At 36.6% G+C, this 16,804-nt stretch overlaps 1 protein-coding gene across 3 annotated transcripts in view; it reads right to left on the bottom strand.

The window, feature by feature from the left end:
• LOC145674559 (protein bric-a-brac 1-like) overlaps positions 1 to 16,804 on the bottom strand; it is a 1,152,100-nt gene that overhangs the window by 1,112,536 nt on the left and 22,760 nt on the right. The window contains exon 3 of one of the 3 annotated variants that reach the window (XM_081744736.1): positions 14,198 to 14,281. The exons of the other annotated variants lie outside the window; for them this stretch is intronic. The gene's annotated coding sequence lies outside the window, so the exon portion shown is untranslated. The remainder of the gene's footprint in view (positions 1 to 14,197; positions 14,282 to 16,804) is intronic. 3 annotated transcript variants of the gene reach the window in all.

Raw genomic sequence — 16,804 nt, forward strand, 5'->3', positions numbered from 1 at the left:
GTATAGCAAAACGCAGGTGAAAAAAAAAATGGACAGATTATCGCATGTCGCTACAAAACCAAAGGTCAACTGGAATATGCAGTACGGTCACATCTCCAATGCTGAAAAAGTATCACGAAGGCAGTGGCGTATGCAGAGGGCGTTTTGGTTTTAGTCCCCCTGGAACAAGATACTATGACAATAAATCTTTACCATATTAGGATACGATACTAAAATCCTGAAATTATACGAACTTGGGAACTTGATCCCCTCTTTGACGAAATCCTGCGTACACCATTGCACGAAGGATTTGGATACTCATAACTCGTGTATCAAACACACGGAGAACAAACAGTCTGCTCGGAAGCCAGCTAGGGGAGTTCGCTACGTTACAACTTTATAAACTTTGGAACACTTCCATTTATTTTGAGAATTAATATATTTTTAACCCAATTTGATGAAAAAGCACTTACATTAAACGCGCCCTTCTCTCTTATAAAAGTAATAATAATAATAATAATAATAATAATAATAATAATAATAATAATAATAATAATAATGCGGGAAGCAACAATTGTAATTGAAAACTACAGTTCACATAGAACTTATTCCCACTGACAGCATTCAAAGTACAGGTACTATGTGAGTTTTCATATAAAAAAACTTGGAGATCAGTAACGTGACACAAAGTAAAGAAGCAAGTGCTAAAACATAAAAGAGACAATACGCGGCTACATAATAGGGCTCCCACAAATCTCATCAATGTCCATTCACAACGGATCTTAATTTACGAAATAAAAAAGAATGAATAAATGTTGCCGTAACAATATTATAGACTGGAGAAAATCTAAAATAAAAGCTGCTTAAAGACAAAGGTATGCTCAATTTCAGAAAGTAAAGATTGTCTTACATCCTGCGATTTCGTTGCAATTATCGTTCGCAATCTGATTATGCGTTCCGGTTCACCAAATTGCATGTCTAGTGAAAACAATTTCTTGTGTTCTATTTAGAACGTGTATATATTAAAAGAAATCAAAATCAATTTAGAAGTCAATGCTCCAAATGTTCTACATAGTGATTAGTAGAATTTTGAATATAAAAAGCAAGGTTCATGAAGCATATGGATGTGGAAGAAACAGCTTCCTGTTTGTTCTTTATGACCCAAAAAAAAAAGTCTGTATATTGTGATACACTACCGTACATATTAAACCGTGTGTATATACAAAGACTGTTACAAAAATGTGTCTTAATATTTTGGGAACAGATTCCTTAAATCGAAACAAGAAAAAAAGTTCGTATGGACCTGTACTCAAAAGCGGATAGTTTCGAAGTAATAGGGTACCGAAAACGTGAAACAAGTGAACCTTAAAAGTTCATAGCTCCAATACTATGAGACCTATCATAGTCGGGTCAAGATATCACTGAAGAACTGATATGTGAATTATTCATCCATGTTTAACCCATAACTTCCCAGCGTGTCCATATGGACACGCAAATAGGGATAACGTTTCATGCCTGGGAGATTTTGTGTGGGCAATTTTGTGACACGGCTCACAGTGAACACATTACAACAATAACAACAAAAATTTCGTTATTTTCACATTTACTACGATCATATGGAACAAACGTAACTGAAAATATTATAAAATCAGGAAAAAAAAAATAATTCGGGCAGTTATGGGTTAAGAATGCTCCAGTACTTGCACACCAATTTTTAGAGACGTAAGTGGAGAGTGATCAAGTACTCCCAAACGATTATTTTAACTTTGGTTTATTACCGTAAATCTGGGCACAAATGTTCTGGCATCCAAATAAGTAAGTAGCTCCAAATTATATTACCAGGTTGTTTAGAAAGTATTAGGCCTTTTGCGGTCAACTGGTCAACACAAAGGCTATCGTATGCCATGCTGACAGAGCCAGACTATATACATATTTAAGGACCCGTCAAAAGCTGAGAAAACTTCATTGGGAAGTTTTAATGAATGTAGGACATTATAAGAATAAATACTGCTGCATAATCTGAATTTACAACTAAATAATGAAAGCCTGAAGAAATCACGTGCTTTAAAAAGTCGAAAGCAATGGCAATTGAGGCAAAAGCAATTGTTATCAATTACGAAATTTGGAGAAGAAACAGTAAAGAAAATGAATAATTAGCGCCCTTTCGGTCACTAGTAAAACCTAGGTAGTATTGTTTGTGAAAGTAAGAAGTATAAAGATGAAATAATAATTACAACATACATGGTGAAAGGTGCACTTAGGAACAAGAAATGCTTATTTTTCTGAATCTCTAAGCTAAAATATGAGGAAACCTTGAAATAAAAAAATATACGTGCGATGTACTGTAGTGTATGATACAACAAATAGAAATTAAGAAAAAGAATTGGACGAAAAATTACTAAAAGCCTTTGAAATGTGGTATAAACAAGAGTGATACAATAAAGAAGTGAATATGTGAACAACGAAATTAGTGCAGAAACGTTGCAGGAAATACAGTAGACTCCCGAGTATCTGGCTTAATGTAGCGGAAGGGTAGACCGGATAACAAAATATCCAGATAGGCCGGAGTTCTATGAACTCATTTCTTTGCCCCACCAATACCAGAAGGCAAAGTCTTCATACCAAAACTCACTGTTATAATACAGTACGTATTTTCTCATTTCTTATTTGGTTCTGTGCTGGTACTTTATAATTTTTATGCACTGCGCTGCACGTTTCAAGAATTCATTAGAGAAAAAGGAACGTAATACGTACAGTACAGTGAACAAGGAGCAGAACGTTGCTCTTTTCCTGTCACAACTTGTATTTTGCACACGACACGTATTATAGGGAGCTAGCTTGTTTACCAGCGGGGGCTGAGGTAGAGGGGGGGGGGAATTTCAACATTTTTTCTGCCTGACTTGCAATACTCCCTTACCCTCCTTCTATATGTTAGCGTTGCCAGGGTTAGAAAATTGTCACATGAATGTCATTCTGAAGAGTTAGTGTGAGTTGGTTATTTGTTGGGTGCTGTTGTGATTGCGGTTTTGTTGCTTATTATTCATTTGACAATGGCTTCACAGCGTAAGAGAGGGCAAACTATACACAGCAAAGTTAGAGAAGTAATAAGGAAGGCCATAGTGCAGTGCGACGAAGAAGCGAGGGAGAAAAACCTGAAGCACTTGTTATCACAACCTAATTTACGTGTGTCCACGTATATAGAGATTGCATAATTGCATAAAGTGAGTATTAGGTAATTTTTTTGACAACGCACTGGCAACCCTGCCCAGGACCGTCGAGTGACCGTTTCTTGGTGACAGGGTGAGACACCTGTCAATCAACTCTGAATTCCTCAGCCTCGCATTAAAGCCAGCTCCTTATAATAGGAGGATCGTAGCAGACGCCCGCTTCCAATGCCTTGGCAATGTTGCCAATACAGCGCCTTGCCTTCCTCATTTAATTACGATAAAAGAAAACTAGGCCGGATACTCGGGAATCTACTGTACATAAAAAAAAAAAGAAACAGAAATAAATAAATTAGGACAATGTTTAAGGAAATATTATATTTGGAGTAATGCATGATATGGTGTAGTGAAGGGAGATAAATCAAGGAGAAAAATACAGTCGTTGGAGGGTATTGAATCGGGGGATCTTTTGCGTCAAGGTGAAGAAAGAAGTGAGAGAGACAGGGGGAGGGGGTAAAGAATGAAGTTTTCACTGCATGTTAGATTGTTTATGAATGCCAACTTTAGAAGAAGAAGAAGATGATGATGAAGAAGAAGAAGAAGAAGAAGGAGAAAAAAAAAGAATAGCGTCTGAGAAGAATTTCTGGACACAGCCAGGGAAAAATCATGAGGTTTTAATAACACTCCACTCATTAAGAAAGTGAAGTTCGAAGAGAACAGAAGAACCAACCAGCAAATAGTAACTGACGAGTAACAAGAGAAAAAAAAAGAACTTAAGTACTTAATTTATACTCAAAACATAAAAAAAAAAGGTATTGTCAGGGCCGGTCCTAGGCAATCTGCCTCCCCCCTACTTTCTCCAGAAAGAACAGATCTTTAAAGCCATGATTTTAGGTATGTTACCCCATCATGAACAACGAATGGGAGGGAAAGAGCACTCCTACTCAGAAAGGCCTAAACACTACAAGTATAATCTCGTTGTGTCTGTTTTATCTTTAAATAATAATCATTATGTTAGTGAAAGATAAAGCGAACACTTGCACAGGAAAGATGGTAATTGTTTTTTATAGAATTCAATATCGAGCTTTATTGTCAGTATATCAGTCCGCAATTCCATTGCAACTAGCTCTTTTATCATTATCTACATCTGTTAATTAAAAAAAATGTTTCCACCTTCACTGATAACAAACTTGTTTGTGACAAAGATAAGACTAGTTTTCATATCAAAACTAGATAACTAACTAAATGGATCAGGTGTACGCTACTGTTCGAGAATTGAGTTCTTGTATTTGTCGCCAATCAAACAATGCATGCTGGGATTCGTTTGACCATTTTCTTTAGCGCTGTCCATGTGATCTTAAACTAATGCGACCTAAACATGATTTATGAATGTAGTATTCAAATATTCATTTTAAATAATATACTTATGACCGACTTTGACGCCCCGTGCAAATGCACGTGTTACACATATGTAGAGCCGGCCCTGGACATTGTGAGGTCTTCTATTCCCACAAAATCTCTGTTTTTATGGTATCTTGACAACGCCGACAGAGGTCTGCAAAATTTTGATGTGCAAATGATTTTTTGAAGGAATATTGTAAAGCGAGATAAATACAATAGTGAGTCTCTTAATAAAACACACCTTCAACCGAATTACTTGGATAATAAGTAGCTGAGTTACATATAACTTAATTCGCTCCTATCTTCGAGCATTCGTTGTAAATAGTGAATTTACTGGAAGGTCTCCCGGGTTTTCGTTCTGAAAAAGTGAGAGCCCTATTCAAATGTCGACTTGAACATATTCATGCGAAAAATCAAATAAACAAATAAATGTTCCGTGCACTATTATTTCACACCAAAAGCAGTGGTTAGACAACAATAAGTGGGAAGAATATTGGTATATTTGTTCATTACAACAGTTCAAAACAATGGTAGTTGATGCAATCATGCTTAACAGAGTATGCATTCTCTACTAAGTTGAAAATACAAGAGTGTATAGAGTTAATTATTAACCAATGACAAACAAAAACTATTATCAGGACAAAAAAAGAAACAACACTACTACCTCCTATTCGAAACAAAATGTTTTAAAGCGAAAGACAACACAAACAAACGAAGCAGCTGAAGAAAAATTTACCAGCTACAACACAACCTTTTCAGACATTGTCAAAATAACGAAATAAAACGGACAAAATCATAACTTTGGCTTTATAGCAGTTTAATGTTTACAAAGTACTTTGAAACACATGATTGGAGTTTCTTGAACTCCACTTTCGTACTGGATAAGAGTTTTCATAGTTTATTTGGAGTTTAAGACAAAGTAAAGTTAAAAAAAAAAAAAAAAAAAAAAATGGAGCTACGTTTCACCATATTAGATTCATAAAGAAATTGGTTTCTCTGGAACAAATATTGGAAAATTTATTGCATAATGAAACTCAATTTAACCGGATTAATGAATTCTGAAGGTAATCCGGCTAATTACGGAAATCATGAAATAAAATATGTTTTCAGAATAAAAAATATCTAGAACTGTTGTTCTTTAATAAAAAGGCAAGCCTAATGTATGTTGAAAATAAAATCACCTTTAATACAAACAATTTAAAGAAATATACTGAAAATTTCAATTAAATATAAACTTTATCGTTGGTTTAAATAGGAATTACTAAGAAATTATAACTTTTTAGTAAATTTTTAAATGTATTTTTCACTTCCTGATTTTGAATCGGGTAAGTTTTTTACTGTGTCTAAGAACTGTTTGCTAATGAATGGACTTCTCGTAAACTCTAACTTGTTCTTTGCAGACTTAAAACCGCAACACAAAGTTATTTGAGACTTATCTTTGGTGTAGAAAGATTATGCATTACACGATAGCAGCGAACGGTTAAGGCTATCCCCAAACTTTGATATCTTACAACGATAACATCAATAAAATGAGAATAAGATACACAACTTTTCCCTACAATTACGAGGGTTAAGTCAAAAATTATCGGCAATGTAGCTATAACTCTTCTTACATTGTCCATAGTGACCTGTGTCCTCATTAATTTTGTCGCCATGTTGTGGTTATGCTACGAAAGTTTGATCCTAATTCCTCCATTTGTCTGCCTTTTCTTGCAGATAGATCATGGCCGCTCCATTAGAAGTTTGCACCAAAGAGGAACAACGAGCAGTGATCCGGATTTTTGTGATCAGAAGGTGTATCAGGAACCATGGCTAGTTTCCAGATGATCTGCCACTTCATCAATAGTCAATCGTTTGTCTAACAGAACCATGTCACATGCACGCTTATGTTGTTATCATTTGTGGCCGTAGATGGTCGTCCGGTTCCTTCCTCGTGCGTAACACTTGTGTAAAGATTTTTGAATTTTTCAGTCCATTCGTAGACACTCCGTTGCGGCGAGACACTGTTCCAGTATTGTGTTCCCGTATTGTATCAGTGTTCGTTGTTCCTCTTTGGTGCCAACTTGTAATGGAGTGGCCATAATGCATCTGCAACAAAACGAAGACAAGTGGAGGTATTAAGATCAAACTTTCGTAGCATAACCACAACAACATGGCGACAAAATTAGCGAGGACACAGGTCACTTGGACAATGTAAGAAGAGTATGTCAAAATTGCAGATATTTTTTTACTTACCCTCGTATAAATTTGATGGATCTATATGAGATTAAACAATGATAACATCCCATGATAGTAGCAAATAATAATGTATATTCTCAATCTATTCATCTGAGATAAGTGTTCTGGCTGCAAATCCAACCAAACCATTCACTACTTCTGGGGCTACATATTTAGAACACGGCTACTCTTTGAACAATTACCTTCTACAAATAAATGTCAAAATTCTGTACACTTTTATTTTATCGTTCGTGTTTGACGACATTAAAAACCTTACCCAATTCATACACTGACTTCAAGGTATAGGTCATTCCTGAAAAATTCTCAGTTGTTAATTATTAAAAGGAAAGGAAATTATCAAAATTCTTAGTAAAATGTAATACAATGACAACAAATATTCGTTTGTTTCAAGGTACTTTGTAAATAATACACTGATATTAAGCCAAATCTAGACATTGTTGCTTTATGTAATTTTGAAAAATTCTGAAAAAGCGATGGAGCTAGCATCTACTACGGTGGACTAGAAAAACTCAAATCTAAAACTTCATGAGTGCGCACGCATTAATAGTTCTATTCATACTAAAAAGAGCACATTTTATTTTTTTTAAAATATTCATGTTTTAGGTTTGTTACTACTCTCTCAAAATTTAAGAAATAGTGATTTACTTAATACTTTTCACCTTAGGTAAACTGCTATGTGTTCGTTTTGTCTTAATTTTCTGTCCATTTACCTAACGTGCTACGGTGGGATAACGAACGCCACAAGAGCAGGAATAGGATAGGAGTTTTCATTTCCTTGTGGCTCAAAAGAGCGAATAGCATACTGCAAATCTGGGAACAAGGGGGAAGAAAATATGGATTACACGTAGATAAGAAGTGTGATTATTGCTTGAACTCTGCAGACATTCACTGATACACGCCAATTGATATTTCTCCAATACCAGGATGTCATACGTTAGTTTGTTTTTGAGCCCATTCGAATGTATCATATTGTTCCTGTTATGTGAAAGTACCGAGCGTACTCGTATAACGTATAACGTGAAGCGCATACGGTTAAACATGGACCTCGATCAAATGGCCATTCGTATATTGTTAAGATATTATTGCAGGGAAGACGACAACGCTATGAACGCTGAAACGGAAATCTGTACTGTGGAGGGAGAGGAAACAGAATATTCGAACAGCCAAAAATTGGACTACGCGATTCAATTCAAGCGATACGGGTGTTCAAGACAAAGCTCGGGCCGGAAGACAAGTTGCCATGAACTCCTGTGGTGCATTGTAACCACCGATCCATCCGCAAATACGCGCCAATTGGCAATACATATGGGATCATTCCAAGGTAGTATCAACTTCGTCAACTGTGGGTTGTCAGGAGACGACCATGACTTGTGTTTCACGAGCTGACCCACAACAGGCTAAGACAACTCAGTTTGTGTCAACAATTACAACCAGACTAAGAGGAACTGACAAGTATCCGAAGGGTAAGGTATGAAATAAAAGTTATGTGCACATGATGGTATATCGAATGTCTAGTTTCCAGACGGCCCTGTTGTAGGTGGGAACCTTTATGATGAACAATTACAACTTTTCCATGAAACTATGCAATAGAAATATTAGATTTGGTCAACAGGAAACGGGCTCCCCTTTTAGTGAATAATGCTTCGTGCCACCAGTCACGGGTAGTTACATGAAAACTCAAGGAATTTCACGGATTCAAACATGCAACATTCCATATACAGCCGAGATCTCACCCTTCAGATTATCTTTTCTTTCCCTCCCTCACGTACTTCCCAGAAACCCGACGGTTTGAAAGAGTTCACGATGAGGGGAATGTAACCCTGGTACAAGCCACTATGACCTCAAATAGTATCAAGAAGCAACACTATTTCATCGTGTTACCCTAGTCCTTAGATATAATAAATTTGTGGCATCTATCCGATCTCTGTGTGAGTTTACAAAGTACTCCCAGCAGTGTGTTGTTATTGCGGTTACATGAGAATAGCAGGTAAAGTGAAAGGAAGTGATCTGAACTTTCAGAATACCGATTCATTAATTTACTCTGATTATAATTATTATTTTACAAAATAGTTCTCAATTATTTTATCTCTTCTTAATGTAAAATAAAATTGAAATGTTTTTCGGTAGAGTATATTAGGCTTCTTTAAATTAAGTTCAGGTCTCTCTTTATGAATACTCATAGAAGCCTAATATATTCATAGAGAGAGACTTGAACTTAATTTAGACAGAGAAGACATAAAAGCAATTTGGAAAATGAAATGAAATGAAACGAAATCATTAAGTTTTACGTCCCACATTTATGCCGGCTAGGTTAAAGCAGACGGTGATGATGAGAAATAAATCAAATGCTGAAATGAAGAAAGTGGGAGGAAACGGGAGAACCCCGAGAAAACCCACGCACACGGTGTTTGTCCACCACAAAGTTCACTTGGCGGGGGCTGGGACCGAACCCGGGACCCCAAGCACCAGAGGTGAACGCTCTACCACTAAGCCACCGTGGCCCTTTAACATTAGCAGCTTGTAGAGTAAAAGATGTTACATGCTACTTGGTTTTCATATATTTTACATTAAGCCTGCACAGAAAATGATATCATACTGGTGGAAGTGGCCTTCTGGTCAGTTTACTCTACTCTTTGACTGTGTTGTAAGTTCAACTATATCAACTGTAGGACGTTCATATACATTGTGAACTCATGGATAAAATTAAATTTACTATGTTTATTAGGCAATATACACGAAGTAGCTAAGCAATGAAGAAAATCTTTGAACTTGTTATGTAAGTCATGACTAAACTCGGAAGTCGTTCGTATTACAGAACTTGATTCAGTTATATTGAGCCGAATTTGAATGTGCCCCTTACCTATTAAATGTCATGTTTCCACCACCGTTTGTGTTCGATCTGAATGGCATCTCGACTGACTATTGTCCTACATCGGAATTTCCATTGCAGAATTCTGCGTTGCAGCTGGACTATGGGTATTGCATCCCACTCCTCTTTACAGGCTTTCCACAGGCCGGACTCGACGATGGGACAGGCGCCATTTGAGCAGTCTGGAAACACAACGATCCTTTGGAATGGCATCTGGACTTGACATGGGAATGCCAGACAAGGGAATTGTCGCAATTCCAGTTCCCTGTTCCATACGGCGATAGAATTCCAGCGGTGTTCTTGCTGCGTGGCTGGATGTCTTGCCTTAGTGTAGTTCAACCTGGTTTATGTCTTCTCCCTAAAATGCTGGTATATTTCAGTCAGGATATGAATCTGGTAGCATGCAGCATTGATTTTGTCACTTCGCTCCTTCTTTCAGAGACTCAGTTTGCTCCTGTACGAGAAACTGGCCATAATCATAAACCCTTTTGGGAAACCCTCTCTGTATTTAATGGTACGAACTTTACCGCAGGCTGAGATAAATCCATGCCTCATCAAAAGTAAACAATTCCATCGATTACCCCCAAGATGACATTCATACAGCCTCCTGCAGTTCCTTTCTCGCTCAGCCACATGAGATGGTTTCAGGGCGTGGACACTACTCTTACGAACGATCGATCCTGAGGCGTAAATCTCTGTGAATGGCGCGGTTCACTGTCGCTTTCGATTTGTGGCACTTGCTGGCCATCGCATTCTGTAGGGGAATTTTCGCAGGTCGTTATACGTAGGACCACATGCAACAGCGAGGGTCCTGTTCACGGAAGCCCGCTTTCCAGCTGCTCGCGTTGGTATGGTGGACCAAGTGCTCTGTGCTGCACAGTTCCATATAATACGATTCATAGTGGCACGACCTACACGAAAATTACGCACTTTACATATTTGTATGATGTGTAAAGCCTTGAACTTCCAGTCGGAAAGGTCCACAATAAACTCCTCCCAGAATCTGTTCAGCTTCAGCGGCATCAGACTACGCTTGGTCACACTGCTCTACTGCGTGACTAGCGACATACTGTTGCTTGCCGTATGGCAATCTCATGACCATAGGATGTGCATGCGCGGTACAGTTGCAGATTGAATTCGGCTCAATATTCTGAATCAACAACTATAAACTTGACAAAATCGTGAGCGAAAGTAGCCAACAATCTATACAATTTGTTTTTTTCAGTAGCATCAAAACAGAGAGAATCATTTGAGCACATCGTATTTTCCACCTTACAGCAAGCTTAGACCGCTCCCTCTGGTGCATGGGGCCCGTGGTTCGATACGCTAACTGGGCTTTTAAGTGGATAAACACTGTATACGTAGGTTTTCTCAGGGTTTTCCAGTTTCTTCTCACCTTCTTCATTCCATCATTTTGGTCATAATCATTATCACTGTCTCCCCCACCCTCAGAACATTATCGTGGCATGTACAAAACTAAAGAAATTACAACATATTCACTCAGATCGCGGCCCAAGTCACTTCGAAGTCACTGAGAAAAAACATTGTATTGGAAGTTATCCACTGTTGCTGGTCTTGTAAAACAGAAGGCAAAATGTCGAGAACATGGCACCCTTGACTTTATTTATATTTATCTATCAAGAGAGTGAGTCAAAAATACAGCTACATGTCTAAATTTCAGTATCTTATTGTGTATTGTAGAACAAAGTGCTGATAATCTTGGAACTTTGTTATATCTGGTATGAGTCACGTGCATCAGCCGGCGTCAGTAGCCAAAATGTCGCTGAACCTGGAGTAGCAAGTAACCGTCGCGTACCAGAATCATAGTGGGATTTTAGGAGTAACGAGACTTGATTTTCATGCAACATTGTTAGCGTCGACTGTGCGGAAATGAAGAAAACGACTGCTAACAACCAGAAGTATTCAGAAAGGAAAACACCCTGGAAGGCCTCACACTAGCACTGATGCAACAACAGCAGAGAGGATTTCGGAAGCCTTCGAAATAAGTTGACAAAAATCGACCTGCCTAACTACGCGTAAGAGTCAACACAATATAATGTAACTCATGATTTGAAACGATAAAAATACCGAACATTTAAGCCGATTTGTGTTCACAAACTGAATGAGGATACGTGTTTGGAACTAGGTGAATGCAGGGTTCCTACTGATCTGGAGAAATCCATTTCCCTGACTTCCCCTGACCTTTGGCAGAAATTCCCTGGCTTTCATGACAGGTATCGAACGACGTTAATATAGAAATAAGAAATAAATAACGGTGAATATTTATATATGAGAACATTTATTCTATAGGGACAAATAGTAATCAATGCTCACACGTACATTCCACTTACCTCCCACAAAAATCTGAGCAACGTCCCATATAATGGTTGGTTAAGCTGAAATTGGTGTACAATTACCAATAATGTTAGAAAAATAATTGCCCGACTTTCCCTGATTTTCAGTTTTTTTTTCTGAGTTTCCCTGATCTTCACCAGTTTCCCTGACTTCCCTGACCAATAGGAACCCTGGAATGAGTTTAAAGGAATGTGAAAAGGACGAATGTTCGTTTCAAAAATTGCATTTTTCAGGAAGCTTCTTAGTTCCGCATTAAAGTATATGTAAACTGACATAACTATCATTATTATGGAAGAGAAAATCCTCCAAGTATTGAAGAATCACGTTCAAATGCGTATAAAAGAAATTCATGATATTACGGTGTCTACGTTTTATAAAACAATGAGTAACTTCCCTACATGTTGTTGATTATGCTGTGTTGCAAACAGCAAGCAGTTAGTGGGAATTAAATGACTCGACATAGTTGTCTATCGTTAGTTTGAGATAAATGGTTTCCCAATCATTTATTTATTTATTTAACAATCACCAGATACAGCTCAGAGGCCATTTTATACTGGATATCCAACAACAACAATAACAATGGAAAGGATTTAGGAAGGTATCGACCAGGGCCTGTTTTAGTAGGTACCATCCCGGCATTTGCCTGGTAGGACTGAGGGAAACCCTGGAAATCCTCAGTCAGGATGGTCGGCAGCGGGATTCGAACCCACGACCTCCCGAATGCGAAGCCAACGCTCTACCACTTGAGCTTGATTAAGTACGTGCAAAGGAACGTGTAGCCATATTTCTAACATCCTGTGTACCTACACATATATCCATATTAAATAAATATTATTAGGTTGATATGTAGTACTACAAATAAATAACTGATTCATTAGATATAGATACATCAATATTATATACTGGCTGTTTCAGAAGTGTTTAAAAAGATGACTACAAAAAGCTACGAAGTCTCTATGAATGAAAGTCGGAATGGCTTCATGACTTGAGTTATATGGGCTCTATAATATGTGAAATCATAAAATATGAGACACCACATTAGAAAACCTGTTGGCTTTTGAGAATGGAAAGTTTTAGAGAAGGTCAAGACTTCAACTTCACAATGACGCCTTACTTCAAAAATTGATGAATCTTTGCTCGGTAGATTCTATTTTTATTATGGAAAAAATATTTCCACAGTATCCCAACACACTGAATTTAGTTCGTGTAATATATCCTCTAAAACTTACACTTCCGCATGCTGGAAACAAATAGCTTTTGTGTTTAGTGGTCTCAAAGTCGAATTTTCGACATATTGAGAAACCCATAACAGGGAAACAAAATCAGTTTTGAATTTTCTAGATTTTCGAGGTTTTTTAATAATAATAATAATAATAATAATAATAATAATAATAATAATAATAATAATAATAATAATAATAATAGCAATAGTCATTTTCGTAAAACTGTAACAGATGACGCGAAACACTCGGTATATATATAGGCGTAAATAATTGTAGTAAATAAATAAAGGCTCTAGAACATTTTTTTTTTTCCAAATTTCAAAACGAACTAGTTAGAGCTAGTTTGATAAACGTTCTATTGATTTCTTATACTTAAATTGAGAAATGTCCTAGAGAGCTTTGTTCTATAAATTTTATTAATACTTTTCTCCTGCAGTTACTTTGAGCAATGTTCTATCTAGTATGCTATATTCTCCAAATTTTGACAGTCATTTTTGTTTTGTAGTTTGATAAATGTTTTAAGGCTGATTTGTTCTCTAGATCATACCTAGGTAATATTACCTTTTGTTTTACAGTTAGTTTGCAAAATGCTCTAAGGGGTGCTACTGCTCCAAATTTTAATAATGCCTTCTGTTTTACAATTATCTTTAAAAATGTTTTAGGGTGGTATATTCTCCAAATTTTAATATTGCCTCTTGTTTTATAATTATGTTAAAAATAAAAATCTGGCGCAAAGTTTACTTAAAATGTCTTAAAAATTACAATTTTTTGGATTTTTACGAGTAGAACAAACCTTAAACATGATTTTTTTTTCACCTCCATTTAGGTCAGAGTGATAACAATTAACACGTGCCCCTGCATGAAATTCTAAATTTATTGTTTTTTTTTTTTTTTTTTTTTTTGTTTTTTTTTTCTGTCCATCCTACTACCTGGCATCTGGACTTCTGACGATGACGACACAACGTTACCTGTATTGACAAACGAGAGACCTAACTCTGCATCGATAAGTGATGGTAACAATTGAAGATAAGACATACAAAACGTCGAGATTCCTGTGAGTAAAAAGAGAATGACATTTAAGTACATCAAACACCATTAATAATACACCAAGAACTGATTTAACCCTAGAAATTAACAGATGAGTCCAATGGTTCTCGTCAATCATTTTTTTTTCTTTAATGTAATGCTTTAAATTAATTATTCTGAGTACTTGTCTTTTAAAACTAAGCACAGTGACAATTCTCTTCAACATTTAATATCATTAAAGCTTAAGTATTGTGTTTGTGTGACTTGTGGATGCGTATTCATTGAACGTATAGCAGAGCTCTCGAAAGCAATAGAATAGCATTTCTAAACCAATATTTATTTGCGCTTAGTATACGGAAAAATTAATTAGTTTTGGAGGTTAACTTATCTTTTAGATACTGAAGCTACATGTGACGTAGATATATAGCTTAACGTGAGATTCAAACTATTCAAACTACATGTAATCCTGCCAGGTATATCAAAACAATTATTCCCTGTACCGAACGCAAGAATACTATACTCCGCGTCACCCGAATTGGGGTATGGCATCAGCCAATAAGCTCACAGTGCGCTGTTATTAAAACCTTCAGTGACGAACCTAATAATTCATAATTGTCCATAAATATGAACAAAATCAATTATGAAGGTTCCTCCCTGAAGGTTCAAAAACAGTGATAACAGCGTACTGTGAGCCTATTGGCTGATGCCATACGCCAATTCGGGTGAGCGAAGTATAAGCATTTAGTTATAAGGAAGTTAAGAATGGAAACTACGTTTAAAATGTATGCATGTGAAAAAGAACTACTGAAACATAAAAAGTAATTTTTTGGAAGTTTCCACAGTTTCCTTGTCAGATGTTACGAAAGTAAAATAAACCATATACAGGGTGTCTACTAAAATTTCATTTCTTTTTTTAACTTCTCTTTACCAAGCCTTAACATTTCGTAGCATTCTAAAACTAATAAGAGTACCTATATTCTTTAGAACTTATCTTTATCTTATCTCTACTTTCAAAGGTCGTTCCCTGGAGCGATAAAAACTTGGTGTCTTCTCACAATTGAATAAGTTGGTTAGATACATAGGTGGTGTCAGCGATGTGATGATATTTGCATCGCCACTACGCAATGATGCCAGCTGAAGTACAATCTCAAGAGCGAATTTGGTGCGAATTAGATCGAGTTTACATGCATGCAATAGAAGCGTGCTTTGCTTGCGATTTGGTAGCGTCTTAGGATTATTTTGGCGGTGAATTCTGACGTTTTATAGAACAAAATTCTCCAGTTTCTACTTATATTTGTACAGATAAAAAAAAATCCTGACCCAAAAGCTAATTTTTTTAAGTTTCATGACCGTTTTCTGATTTCGTGACTTTTTCGTGACTTTCGTGACCAATAGACACCCTGATATACAAAGCTCACTTACTTTAAGATCGTATTCCTCAAAATCTATTGCACTTTGAAAGTTTTGGCTTCCCGTAATGCCTTGTTCACACAGGATGGAAATAGGAATACAATAAATAAAATTATCAAAGAAACGTGAAGAAGTGAACTAATGGAAAAAGCAGTAAAGATACAGGTAAAGCAGTAAACATATCAATTGCTACTCGATACTTTTCAAACAATAGAGTGGCACGCTGTGAAATGGCGGCATGAAGTTATGCATTCTTTTGTTCAGGCAGAGGAAGTTGCAAACTCGCGAAATAAAATGAAATTTCTCGTTTTACGACCCACTGTTATGCCCATTAGGCTAAAGGAGACGGAGTGAAGTGAATAATTATGAAGTAATTGATAGAATGAAGAAGGTGGGAGGAAACGGGAGAATCCTGAGAAAACTCACGCACATGGTGTTTGTCTACCACAAAGCACACTTGACGCAAGCTGGGATCGAACCACGAACCCTGCGCATAACAGGTCAACACTCGAATACTGAGCCACCGCGACCCCTTTAAATAACACATATTCTCTCATTTACAGATTTGCTAGAAGGCCCCCATTAGACATACTAATTCCTCACAAGGCTATTAGGAAATCTAGAAAAGAACCATTACGCATTACAACATTTAAACGTTTTAAAAGTGTACGACCATCCTAGAAAGAGTGTCATCTCTCCTACTTGGCGGTGCTTGAAGCAACACACAAAAACCGCTTGACTGATTTCTTTTTTCACGAAACTTGGTACCTGGGGCCTTTGTGTCAGAAAATATAGATTTATCATTTACTGGCACAAGTTCAGTATGGATAATGCAGAAGGCAAGGGAGCAACTGTAAGCTTTGTTAAAAGAAAAAATAAATAACATAAAATAAAACTGAGATATCCTAGTTAGACATAATGAATTAAATCACTGCCAAAGTAATCCTAATAAAGAAATAGATATTAATTTTAATACAAATTACAATTAAAAATGTGTATTTGAAATGAAGGTACTGAAGTAGGGAAAAGGGTATAGAACAGTTTCCACTCGGAACTTAATTTTATCTTGTAATTGTCACCAGTATTTCATTTCATTACGCAATTTTATTTTCTTGAAATCAATAATAATAATAATAATA

Source organism: Thermobia domestica, chromosome 17, assembly GCF_964235325.1.
Source record: "Thermobia domestica chromosome 17, izTheDome1.hap1.1, whole genome shotgun sequence".
In the NCBI taxonomy this organism is placed as follows: domain Eukaryota; kingdom Metazoa; phylum Arthropoda; class Insecta; order Zygentoma; family Lepismatidae; genus Thermobia; species Thermobia domestica.